Source organism: Salmo salar, chromosome ssa14 (assembly GCF_905237065.1).
Source record: "Salmo salar chromosome ssa14, Ssal_v3.1, whole genome shotgun sequence".
Classification (NCBI taxonomy): Eukaryota; Metazoa; Chordata; class Actinopteri; order Salmoniformes; family Salmonidae; genus Salmo; species Salmo salar.
In genome coordinates, this window is record NC_059455.1 from 55,219,083 (window position 1) to 55,232,987 (window position 13,905).

At 41.0% G+C, this 13,905-nt stretch overlaps 2 long non-coding RNA genes across 2 annotated transcripts; both read right to left on the bottom strand.

Moving 5' to 3' along the window:
- Positions 1-422: 422 nt before the first annotated feature.
- On the bottom strand, positions 423-1,616 carry LOC106569789 (uncharacterized). The gene is made up of 3 exons (XR_001320558.2): positions 1,470-1,616; positions 1,176-1,344; positions 423-1,058 (listed from the first exon to the last, which is right to left on the bottom strand). It is a non-coding gene; the product is annotated as an uncharacterized lncRNA (long non-coding RNA).
- A 2,310-nt stretch (positions 1,617-3,926) lies between these two features.
- LOC106569788 (uncharacterized) lies at positions 3,927-5,800 on the bottom strand. Its single transcript, XR_001320557.2, has 3 exons — positions 5,515-5,800; positions 4,277-4,626; positions 3,927-3,954 (listed from the first exon to the last, which is right to left on the bottom strand). It is a non-coding gene; the product is annotated as an uncharacterized lncRNA (long non-coding RNA).
- Between the last annotated feature and the right edge of the window lie 8,105 nt (positions 5,801-13,905).

Genomic DNA, 13,905 nt, shown 5'->3' on the forward strand with positions numbered 1-13,905 from the left:
TTTCATAATTACAGTACAACTGCATTTTTGGAGATGTGAATTAAATATTTGAATTGTAATTGTGATGTTTCAGCGGAGCGGTGACTGTGTAATTGTGCACTACTTACGCATTCAGGCGGTCTGCAATACTTTGCCACGCTTTTTCTCTTTGCTTTATCACTGTGGCGGTGTTGCCTTTCTTCTTAATTATATATTTTACCTCCTCGTATGCCTCCATGAGGATTTGTGCTTCCGACGGGGAAAAGTACGCGGCTCTAGTTGCCATGGTAAATCAGTTAATCTGTGATCTGTGGCGGGGTCTATTTGAGTGAGCCGTGAGCGCGCACCTATCCAGGATTGGTTTCACCTGGCTTAATGAATCCGTGTCTGCTCATCCTGGCTTGGTCTTTGTGCAACCAATTAAGCCTGGACGCACATGTTTTGGCTTCATTGAGCTCAGCTGAGTCATTTATCCCGGATGTCTTAATTCTACTTTTGTGCAACAGGCCCCTGATGGGGTACGGCAGTTGAACCATGTTCATGAGGTATTTATAAATTATATTCTTCAAGAATCTAAAAGTGGATGTTGCAACTGCAAATTGGCCATTTAAAGGGGTGCATCGGGCCTGGTCATGTAACCGGGCAAAAGCAGTAACAGACGAGCGCCCTTCTCAAATCTGTGCCACATGATCACATTGTCAACAAGGAAGAAACATAAAAGTTTATTTTCCATAAAATGTTCAAACTATTTTTCCTTAGGAAGGCAGATAAAGCACATATGCAAAACAAATGGATCCACTTTTCACCCAGTGCAAACTGCACCCACCAAAATGAACACCTTCAGTCTGTGATAGATTCCTCGTCATCAGAGCTGTAGTGGATGCTGTCATAGATGTCATCTCGGTCCTCTTCCAGGAGGTCATCTATGAAGTTATTTTCTAGGAGGGAGGTGTCTTGGCCCATAACTTTGCTGTATATCAGTTTGACAGAGTCCTGGTGTCTTCTGAGGCTGCTGACTCTACTCTGAAGCATGGAGAAGAGACCACTGCTCCCAGCTTCCGACTGATTCAATTGCCAGCCTAACGCCAACAATCATAATGTGTAGGGTAAATACAATGAAGTATTCCTTAAAAACAATAGCAATTACAGGGTGCCATCATCAATTGTACATATTAATGAAAGTTCCCCTACTTTACCTGCTTAGGTCAAGTGCCACATGTGAAGCAAGGTCTTGCACATTCTCTGATTTCCTCTTTAGGTTTTCCCAGTGCTGCTTGACTTCCTTTAGGACAATTAACTCCTCCTCCTTCAGCCGTCTCAGGAGCATCACCCGGTCAAAGGCTATTTTCTTTGTGAGTAGGTCAGCTGTAAATTCATAAGAATACAATGTGGATTTGTAACTTTGGCGGTGCTGTCTGTTTGCGCAACTGAACAAACACAGATAGCAAAACAGAAACATAGTTATTGTGACACACAAACATACTACTTACTTTGTCCATGCAGCTCCCAAGGCTATGCATGAAGGTCTGCGGAAAGGATCTCATCTGCAGATGGTATTGCTGAATCTGGTACAAGGGTGTTGTACTCCTCTATGGCAGCTGTCAATTTGGCCTTTTCTTCCAATATCTTTCTGAGCAGAGGGTGTCTTTTCTTGCATCCATCTGTCATCAAAACAAAAGGAGAATGGAATTATTTGTTAAATTGCATGGCTTTGAAATGAAAGAGAAATGAAGTGTGTGCAATTCAATATTCATGAAATTTAACAAACCTGTCTGACGGTAGAGGTTCTGTTTCCTTTGTTTGATGCTAAGAAAAAGGACTTCAGTTGTTCTCTTTAGTACCTGGGGTCCATCCATGTTCTCATTTGTTTCCTCTGAAATACAATAAATCAATAAATTAACAACGTATCTCCAACGGAGAGAAGTTGCACTCACTTCCTGGAGGAACATAGGGCCTGTGAAGGTTTCTGTAACAAATTATTTGTTATGTGGGGGGTGAGAGAGCCCCAACCTGGAGAACCAGGGAATGTTTTGTCTGCCTCCTACCCTTCCACCTGTCCGGCTTGATTGCACCTGCCGGTGGAATACACCCTCTAAGGGTTAGCTATCTGGGTCATTGGAGTAAGCAAGCCTCTCCACTATGTCAAGGTGACAGTCCAGGATAGTTACATTTAGGATGATTTATTTTTTGTATTCATTTACCTGCATTAGCCCATTGCTGAACTTCCGTTGTACACAGTCTCATTGCCTACACCCAAATCATTCTTAACCTGTTGGGGGTAGGGGGCAGTATTGACACGGCCGGATAAAAAACGTACCCGATTTAATCTGGTTACTACTCCTACCCAGTAACTAGAATATGCATATAATTATTGGCTTTGGATAGAAAATACCCTAAAGTTTCTAAAACTGTTTGAATGGTGTCTGTGAGTAAAACAGAACTCATATGGCAGGCAAAAACCTGAGAAGATTCCTTACAGGAAGTGCCCTCTCTGACAAGATCTTGTTCTTCTTGTCTCTGTTTATTGAAGACTGAGGATCTTTGCTGTAACGTGACACTTCCTACGGCTCCCATAGGCTCTCAGTGCCCGGGAAAAAGCTGAATGATATCGAGGCAGCCCCAGGCTGAAACACATTATCGCTTTTGGCAAGTGGCCGATCAGAGGACAATGGGCTTAGGCGCGTGCACGAGTCGACTCCATGCTTTATTTTCTTTCGTGTTTTTACCTAAACGCAGATTCCCGGTCAGAATATTATCGCTTTTTTACGAGAAAAATGGCATAAAAATTGATTTTAAACAGCGGTTCACATGCTTCGAAGTACGGTAATGGAATATTTCGAATTTTTTTGTCACGAAATGCGTTGTGCGCGTCACCCTTCTTTACCATTCGGATAGTGTCTTGAACGCACGAACAAAACGCCGCTGTTTGGATATAACTATGGATTATTTGGGACCAAACCAACATTTGTTATTGAAGTAGAAGTCCTGGGAGTGCATTCTGACGAAGAACACCAAAGGTAATAACATTTTTCTTATAGTAAATCTGATTTTGGTGAGTGCTAAACTTGCTGGGTGTCTAAATAGCTAGCCCTGTGATGCCGGGCTATCTACTTAGAATATTGCAAAATGTGCTTTCACCGAAAAGCTATTTTAAAATCGGACATATCGAGTGCATAGAGGAGTTCTGTATCTATAATTCTTAAAATAATTGTTATGCTTTTTGTGAATGTTTATCGTGAGGAATTTAGTACATTTTTAGTAAATTCACCGGAAGTTTGCGGGGGGTATGCTAGTTCTGAACGTCACATGCTAATGTAAAAAGCTGGTTTTTGATATAAATATGAACTTGATTGAACAAAACATGCATGTATTGTATAACATAATGCCCTAGGTGTGTCATCTGATGAAGATCATCAAAGGTTAGTGCTGCATTTAGCTGTCTTCTGGGTTTTTGTGACATTATATGCTAGCTTGAAAAATGGGTGTCTGATTATTTCTGGCTGGGTACTCTGCTGACATAATCTAATGTTTTGCTTTCGTTGTAAAGCCTTTTTGAAATCGGACAGTGTGGTTAGATTAACGAGAGTCTTGTCTTTAAAATTGTGTAAAATAGTCATATGTTTGAGAAATTGAAGTAATAGCATTTCTAAGGTATTTGAATAACGCGCCACAGGATTCCACTGGCTGTTACGTAGGTGGGACGATTTCGTCCCGCCGGCCCTAGAGAAGTTTTAAACTTTTCGAGAGTCTGGGTCTCCTCCTGGATTTTTGCTGTTGTCTGAGAATTATGACAAAAACAAAACAGAATAATTAATTGTTTTAAAATAAATGAAATGCATAGATAGAATACTTCTAAAATATATGCATTGATCCACACAATACACATTCAAGTATCTTCTGGACAATACTCTGTGCAGGTTGTTTTTCTTCCTTCTGTTCCACCCATGGCCTGGATGGATAGCATGTCTGTTCTTGCTAGAAAAGCCAAATATAACTCCTTATTCCAGATAAGTATTAACATAGCTGAATAGAACAACCTTAAACAAATTGTTTACCTCCTTTGGACATTTGTTTGGAACAGATTGCAGCCCTCGACAAGAAGCTGTTCCCTTGTTCCACTTCCTCCCCCAGAGTTGTGCCAGCTCCTTACTGATTCCATCCTCCCCTCTTAATCTTAATTTACATAAAAAAATAGACTTAAAATTGCAATTATGTGAATAACAAACATCTAAATTGGAAGCCTTGTAAATGACCTAAGCTGGAAATTCTCTTTGAACAGTTTAATAAAAAAACTTACCTCGCATTTCAAACGATGTGCCTTTGCATGCATGACGGAAAGAAGTGGCTTCATGTCTAGAAGAGTGGCGAGCTCTGGACAATGAAGGGCAACTTTGGTCAGGTATGGCCAAAATTTGCAGATCACATCCGTACACATGAATTGTATGTTCCTGCTGCCAGACAATTCCTTCTGCAAGAACAATGGGTACGCAAGATCCCTCCACGCATCATGTTGAGGCTCCTTAGAAGGATTCCGTGGCGGCAGACGGCAACTTCAAGTCCCTCTTCATCAAGTTTGTTGTTTGTTTTCCTTGACGACTCTTTAGCTGCTGTTCACTGGGATGCTCCACATACCCCTTTTCCATAACCCTAGACAAGGAGGTAGAAGAGTATAGGTAGAAAAAATGTTTTGGGGGGGAAGTGTTAATGGGACAGTGGTTAGGTTTTTAAAATCTAGCTGAGGGCTACCCCCTGTGTTCGCTACAATGGAGATCAGAAGTTGGAGATTGACTGTAAAAAACAAGCACTTGTAAAGTGTGTTGCATTTCTGAACAGAGGGAGTGGTGTAACGACCCTGGACTTGAAGAGAGAGGATTACCATCTCTCCAAAATGTTATTGGAATAGCGTATAACGAGTCTGATGGCCCGAGGCCAGTCCTATTTCACAGGTTAGAAGATACACAGGAAACATACATGTTTAGTCTTTGTATGAACATAATTCACAAAGTCAGACTCATCCTTGTCCCTCTCATCGCCCCTACCTGGGCTCGAACCAGGGACCCTCTGCACACATAGACAACAGCCACCCTCAAAGCATCATTACCCATCGCGCCACAACAGCCGCAGCCCTTGCAGAGCAAGGGGAACAACTACTTCAAGGTCTCAGGGCGAGTGACGTCACCGATTGAAACGCTATTAGCTCGCACCACCACTAACTAGCTAGCCATTTCACATCGGTTACACTTGCAGATAAATACGCCATCAAAGAATCCTTTGTCATCAGTCCTTGAAAGGATACGTGAAATACATTAAATATATTACATATGAAATAGCAATCAACCTCAGTAACTGATTGTGGGACACTTGACAATGTTGATAATTCATTTCATTACAAACTCAAAACATTTAAGCTAAAAAAAGTATTCAACTGCATTTGAAAACGTTCACACTGGACAAAGAAAAGGCAAACCTTGTTTGGATTGTTTAAATGATATAGAGTACGGTGTTATTTGATAAATTATGAATAGTTTTATATACCCTTTTTTGAATCGATACAGATTCTTGTTCCCGTCCACTGACACTGCAAGCATGCCGGGGAACAGGCTGGGCAGGCAAAGTACTGTATATCACAGACCTGATCAATTTCAGAGCCACTCAAAGAAGCTTTTTTGAAAAGTGTCCCCACAGATCATTCCGTTCTGGTAAGGGAAAAACACATATAGAAAATATATGAAATAACTTACAACAGTATAAACAAAACATACTATAATTCACTATGGCTGACTGGATTTGAGTTAAAGCAGGGCTAGTGCTGACAGCAAAGCAGGTGAAAGCCAATGCAAAAGTAGGACGAGTACTTATGTTGTAAAGAGCAGGAAATATTGGATGTAAGAGGGGCACAGATAAGGGCGCATGGCAGGACAGTGGTGCAGGAGGCTAACACATACTGTAGCAAGAGACCTGCAGTTTTAACGTAGTTGTAGAACTGAAAATACATTTTGATACAATGCTTTGTGTAACATAACTTTAACATATTTGTCATAATTGTTGAAGCCGTGTTGAATGGACCAAACTGCAGGCGGAATGTGGATACTCATCTTTTAATGTAAAGAATAGTAAATTAAAGCAAAGTATACACAGGAAACCATGAAACTCACGACATGCTAACAGGCTTACTACAAACAAAAGGACTAGCAGTGTTAGCACAACCACCCACAAACCCAAGTGACAAACATTCTCCTAAATATATGACTCCCAATCAGGAACAACGATCCCCAGCTGTTCCTGATCAGGAGTCACAAGACTAACACAGAAACAGACATACTAGACAACACATACAGACTTCTTCTGCCACGTCCTGACGGAAATACTACACCACTACTCCCTCTGCTGGTCAGGATGTGACAATATTGTTAACCTACATTGGTAAAGCTGAGTATAATTTATTGTTACCCTGCCAAAGAAGTCAGTTCGCTACTCCAAATCCGCATAAACGCCAGACGGGACATTCCTGGGGCTGACACTTTCAGCTCCTCAAAAGAGCTGAACAGATCTACCTGGTATATGGTGTCACAGTTGACAGTGTTAGGCCAGTACCCATTCTTTATCAGATCTGCCAAGTTTGCTGTCCAGGTGCTGAGACAGGTTGTGCAGGTCAGCACAGGCACTGTGACATTGTAGCGACCTTCAGGAAAAAAATGTTGTTAAATTAATGTTGTTTTACATTGCATTGTTACATCACTGTTTGGTTCTTGTAGATATTGCACATACCATTTATTCCTATGAGGATTATATGTTTCCCAGGGCCAACATGGATGGTGGTTGTCAGGCAACCACATATCACCTCTGGTACGTCCAATAGTAAGAAACAATCTAGCGACAATATTTATATACAACAATAAACAAGAATACATTTGAACTTTGATATAATACATTCAGCCGCCCAAAAAAAAAAACACACCCTGTTCATGAAGTGCATATTTGCCATCACTGTGGAGAGATATGGCTGTAGTTGGAGGAAGGGGCGTGTAGAATCCCTCGATCATGGACTGTCTGTTGTGCAGGGGGAACTTTGCATGTGTAGAGACATCGCAGTCTTCGCAGTAAAGGTGTTTTGGCAGACAGTCTCTACATCGCAGAATAGCCCTTTTCACATTGCATGACAGACATATCTTCTGAGAAGCATGCTCTGCAGCCAGCAAAGAATCTACAATCTCAGGCCTGGACTCCCTCCACCTATCCTGTGAGAGTTCCTTCCTCACACTCCAACTGTGTGATGCACCAGGCACAGCAGAATTTGAACACTCAGGGTCTTCTAAGTCAGCTAGGAGGATGTTAATTTCTCAATGAAGAATTGCTTTTTTGAAAAAACAAAAATGGGAAAAGGATTAAATTAAGAATATTATATAATTAATCTATTAAAATGCACATAGGGCTGTAAGTAGTTGACAGCAAATATATCTCTGCACAATCTAAGGTGTGACAAGCCAAAAACCTCAGCTTTGATTCTACAGTAAATTCAATTACAGGGCAGGCCAAAATATTGACTAAAGTCTAAATTGGAATATCAAACAATAGAACTTGATCCCATCGTCGAATAGAAATTCTCAATGTTCTTAAAACAGCAAAAACACACTGAGTGTACAAAACATTCTCTTTCCTTGACAAACTGACCAGGTGAAAGCTATGATCCCTTATTGATGTCACCTGTTAAATCCACTTCAGTGTAGATAAAGGGGAGGAGACAGATTAAAAGGAGGATGTTTAAGCCTTGAGACAATTGAGACATGGATTGTGTATGTGTGCCATTCAGAGGGTGACTGAGCAAGACAAAATATTTAAGTGCCTTTGAAAGTTGTATGGTAGTAGGTGCCAGGTCCAACGGTTTGTGTCAAGAACTGCAATGCTGCTGGGTTTTTCACAATCAACATTTTCCCATGTATATCAAGAATGGTCCACAACCCAAAGGACATCCAGCCAACTTGACACAACTGTGGGAAGCATTTGAGTCAACATGGGCCAGCATCCCTGTGGAACGCTTTCGACACCTTGGACACCCTGAGGAATTGAGGCTGTTCTGAGGGCAAAAGGGAGTGCAACTCAATATTAGGAATATTTTGTACACTCAGTGTATTTTGACTACAGAGTAAACTCTCCTCAAAGGCAAATGCTTCCAGCTTTCACAATTACAGACAGTGGTTGCAAAAGGAACGACACTGTGTAAACAGTCCAATAGTGGATTTGAATGAATTCAACTAAGACTAATTCCATAATGTGGAATGGCAGATTGCGTCATATTAAAGGAAATGTGCAAGAAAAAGCTCTGCCAGGATGTTGTTATTGCACTCCCCTACAGAAGTATTTGGACAGTGATGCTAAAATGTTGAGAAGCAACCTGCAACTAAGCATTTCATTGGATGGTTTTACCATCAGTATCCTGTACATTCGACTAATAAAACTTGCAACTAGGCATATAAAGTGCTTTCATTTCGAAACGGTAAATCAGAAAAGTCTGAAAATATCCTGAAATAAAAGGTGACATTCTGTACTGTAACCTCATATCAAACATTTCATCTCAAATCCAAAATTCTGGAGACTTGAGCCACATTTAAAAATGTTGCATCACTGTCAAAATAAAGATGTAGTGCAGTATAATTTAGTAACACCAAGATGACCCCAATTTTGAAAGTAAAACAATTTAAACATACCTATTTCTTCATCAATGTTTAAACTGGAGTGGATTCCAATCCACTGGTCCTTGTCTCTAAAACAAGATATGCAAAAAAGGAAAGTATTAGACTTAAAGGGGCATTCAGAAGTTGATAAAGCCATTTTTGGATTTATATTAATGATATATACCCATTGATTATAGAAGATTATAACGTATTAATACCTCATGAGTTTAATTCAACTGTCGTAACCCATCAGAACCCAAACTATAAGCTTGTTTTAGTCTAGGTTTGCAAACAAATAAATGTAAAAAAACACTGTATAGCCTTAAAACATGGTTAAAACTATTATTTTAATAACATTGATGGTAAGTAATTGCAATAATAGCTCTGTCAATAAATTGAAAGTGGTTACACGTTTGTTTTTTGTAAGAAATACATGGAACTACAACCGAATAAAACACCATGCCATCATGCATTGCTTACATTCATTCTCTATTGAAAAGTCTGTTAAAAAAAAAATCGAAAACAGTACATATAGGCATACAATCACAATGTTTTAATAGGGATTAAATAAAGACAATATCTATATATTCATAGCGTAAAATAAATCAATAATGAAATATAGGCTATCGCGTCTATGGTTGTTGCAAAGTCTTGTTTGTCGCCTACTGATTAAATTCGTGTCTTTTCGCACGAATTAAGTAGCACATAAATTCGTGTATTTTCAAACGAATTGAACCACACAAAAATGCACAAAAACGCACGAAATCTGCTGAAATACATTTTGTAAATATATGCGCGAATTGAATGTGAGGTTGGGCTGCTTACACACAAAATAATCATTGAGCATTCCTTGTTAAATCGTGCGTAAGTGAGTGCATGCCGTTGTTGTGTCCAGTACTTCTTTCATCCAATGTTTTAACAAGTGGAATAGGGAGCCAGTGAGTGCGGACATCGGAAGTCGCAGTGTGTCGGACTGAAAGGAACGAGGGGAGGGATGCTGGTTTTGGTCCTTTTCTCTTCACCATCATCTATTACGCTATGTTCTCTGAGATTTTGACGATTTGGGGGAGAATACCTGACACCAGTTGCTTTATGCAACTGAATCAATGTAATTGTTCTGTTGGTTGATAAATGTGGTTAAGAATTGTGAAAATAATTTAAATGTTTATGATGAGACTAGTCGAGAATATATTAACCTTTGATACCCTTTTTATGATATCATTGTAAATACAGTATATATTTCATATTTGGTTCCACTTTAAAAGACATTCAGCGTAAAGGCTTCATAAAGCTTTCATAATGCCTTCCAAAGCACTACATAAATGTGTTATAAAGTATCTATAACCGTATGTCATGCTTTATAAAAGGTTCATAAATGTGCTTTATAAAGGGTGACATGTTTTGCTGAAGGATGGCATACGCTCTAAAGTGAAGTCAGGTTAGTTACATTACACCTGATCTCATTCCCAGACACTTCCACCCAAATGCACTGAAGGTCTGGTGGAGCTACGGCTCAAACTTGGCCTTCATTTGTTAATTAGGTTTAAAATCTAATTTTAAGAAAAGAAATTGTGGAAATGGGCAGGGTTTATCAATAATTATGACTTTGTGGCTGTGCTAACTAGTGACGACTACAGGGAATGTTTTTGCTAGCAAAGAACATAGCCTGATGACAAAACAAAATGTGTCCCCACTCTAGCCTAGTGGATAGAGTGTTGGGCCAGTAACCTGAAAGGTTGCTGGATCAAATCCCTGAGCTGACAAGGTGAAAATAAGTCATCTGCCACTGAACAAGGCAGTTAACTCACTGTTCCCCGGTAGGCTGTCATTTTAAATAATAATTTGTTCTTAACTGACTTGCCTAGGTAAATATAGGTTAAATAAAATATAAAAGGTGGTGTCAGAGGATGGCCCCAAAAATAGACTGTTCTCTCTGCTACAGCACAGCAAGTGGTACCGGAGCACCAAGTCTAGGTAATAAAGGCTCCTTAACAGCATTTACCCCCCAAGCCATAAGACTGCTGAACAATTAATCAAATGGCCACCCGGACTATTTACATTGACAACCCCCATTTGTTTTTACACTGCTGCTACTCGCTGTTTATTATCTATGCATAGTCACTTTAAACCTACCTACAGTGAGGGAAAAAAGTATTTGATCCCCTGCTGATTTTGTACGTTTGCCCACTGACAAAGAAATGATCAGTCTATAATTTTAAAGGTAGGTTTATTTGAACAGTGAGAGACAGAATAACAACAAACAAAAAAAATCAGTTTCGTGACAAAAAAATTCAAAATATTCCATTACCGTACTTCGAAGCATGTCAAACGCTGTTTAAAATCAATTTTTATGCAATTTTTCTCGTAAAAAAACGATAATATTCCGACCGGGAAACCCTGTTTTCGTTCAAAGACGAAAAATAAAAACATGGTGTCGGCTAGCACGCGCCCCAGTCTCATTGTTCTCAGATCGACCACTTACCAAATGCGCTACTGTTTTTCAGCCATGGCCTGCAAAGTCACCATTCAACGTTCTGGCGCCTTCTGAGAGCCTATGGGAGCGTTAGAAAATGTCACGTTATGCCAGAGATCCCCTGTTTTGGATAGATATGATCAAGAAGGCCAAGAAATAGTCAGAGAGGGCACTTCCTGTTTGGAATCTTCTCAGGTTTTGGCCTGCCATATGAGTTCTGTTATACTCACAGACACCATTCAAACAGTTTTAGAAACTTTAGGGTGTTTTCTATCCAAATCAAACAATTATATGCATATTCTAGTTACTGGGCAGGAGTAGTAACCAGATTAAATCGGGTACGTTTTTTATCCGGTCGTGCAAATACTGCCCCCTATCCCCAACAGGTGAAAGTGGCTAGAGATGAGTCAGTATGTTGGCAGCAGCCACTCAATGTTAGTGATGGCTGTTTAACAGTCTGATGGCCTTGAGATAGAAGCTGTTTTTCAGTCTCTCAGTCCCTGCTTTGATGCACCTGTACTGACCTCGTCTTCTGGATGATAGCGGGGTGAACAGGCAGTGGCTCGGGTGGTTGTTGTCCTTGTTGATCTTTTTGGCCTTCCTGTGACATCGGGTGGTGTAGGTGTCCTGGAGGGCAGGTAGTTTGCCCCCGGTGATACGTTGTGCAGACCTCACTACCCTCTGGAGAGACTTACGGTTGTGGGTGGAGGAGTTGCCGTACCAGGCGGTGATGCAGCCTGACAGGATGCTCTCGATTATGCAACGATAAAGGTTTGAGAGTGTTTTTGGTGACAAGCCGAATTTCTTCAGCCTCCTGAGGTTGAAGAGGCACTGCTGCGCCTTCTTCACAACGCTGTCTGTATGGGTGGACCATTTCAGTTTGTCCGTGAAGTGTACGCCGAGGAACTTAAAACTTTCCACCTTCTCCACTACTGTCCCGTCGAGGTGGATAGGGGGCTGCTCCCTCTGCTGTTTCTTGAAGTTCACGATCATCTCCTTTGTTTTGTTGACATTGAGTGTGAGGTTATTTTTCTGACACCACACTCCGAGGGCCCACACCTCCTCCCTGTAGGCCATCTCGTCGTTGTTGGTAATCAAGCCAACCACTGTAGTGTCATCTGAAAACTTGATGATTGAGTTGGATGCGTGCATGGCCACGAAGTCATGGGTGAACAGGGAGTACAGGAGAGGGCTGAGAACGCACCCTTGTGGGGTCCCTGTGTTGAGGATCAGCTGGGTGGAGATGTTGTTACCTACCCTCACCACCTGGGTGCAGCCTGTCAGGAAGTCCAGGACCCAGTTGCACAGGGCGGGGTCGAGACCCTGTCTATAGGCTGGGAGCAACAAAATTGAGTCATGGTCAGATTTTCTGAAAGGACGGCAGGGGAGGGCTTTATATGCATTGTGGAAGTTAGATTAACAATGATCCAGGGTTTTGCCAGCCCGGGTCCCGCATTCGATATGCTGATACATTTTAGGGAGCCTTGTTTTAAGATTAGCCTTGTTAAAATCGACAGCTACAATAAATGCAGCCTCAGCATATGTGGTTTCCATAGAGTCAAATGTAGTTACAATCTCTGATGTCTCTCTGGAAGGCAACCCTTTCTCGGATTTCGTCTACCTTGTTGTCAAGAGACTGGACATTGGCGAGTTTCTTCAAGTGCTGTCGCAAAAACCATCAAGTGCTTTGATGAAACTGGCTCTCATGAGGACCGCCACAAGAATGGAAGACCCAGAGTTACCTCTGCTGCAGAGGATAAGTTCATTAGAGTTACCAGCCTCAGAAATTGCATCCCAAATAAATGCTTTACAGAGTTCAAGTAAAAGACACATCTCAACATTAACTGTTCAGAGGAGACTGTGAATCAGGCCTTCATGGTTGAATTGCTGCAAATGGGCATTAGACCGGTGGACATTTTTCCTTTGGTCTGCAGTCCAAATTTGCAATTTTTGGTTACAACCGCCGTGTCTTTTTGCGACGCGATGTGGGTGAACAGATTATCTCCGCATGTGTATTTCCCACCATAAAGCATGGAGGAGGAGGTGTTTTGGTGTCGGGGTGCTTTGCTGTGACACTGTCTGTGATTTATTTAGAATTCAAGGCACACTTCACCAGCATGACTATCAAAGCATTCTGCAGTGATACGCAGAATGGTTTGGGTTTCATGGGACTATCATTTGTTTTTCAACAGGACAATGACCCAACACAACTGTGGACTATTTTACCAAGAAGGAGAGTGATGGAGTGCTGCATCAGATGACCTGGCCTCCACAATCTCCCGACCTCAACCAAATTGAGATGGTTTGGGATGAGTCGAACCGCAGAGTGAAGGAAAAGCAGCCTACAAGTGCTCAGCATATGTGACCCGTTTCAGGAAACTAGGCGTATGTCGCAAGTCATGACTTCACAGGAGAGCCATTTGAACATATTATTAAAAAAATAAATCTAAATCCAGAAATGCCCTCTCGAACATGTGAACTTTCATGTGCCTTAATAACAAACTTTTATGCCATCTGTAAATACAAATATAGATGTTAAATTACGAGGCCAGTTGGATTAGACAAAGAAAATACAGGAACCTTCCTGCTAGCCATTATTGGCTGAGATAATGAGTGGGCTGAAAATGCTGAAGATGAGTTTCAGATTGGTCTGCAGTGTAGTAACTTGTGTCTATAAAATTAGCTGCTCGTTATGCATAGATAATCCTTTCCACTGCAGTTTTTTTTTCGAAAGATATAATGTTAGCCATGGAGAACTGCAAATATGCTGCTACTGCTCTC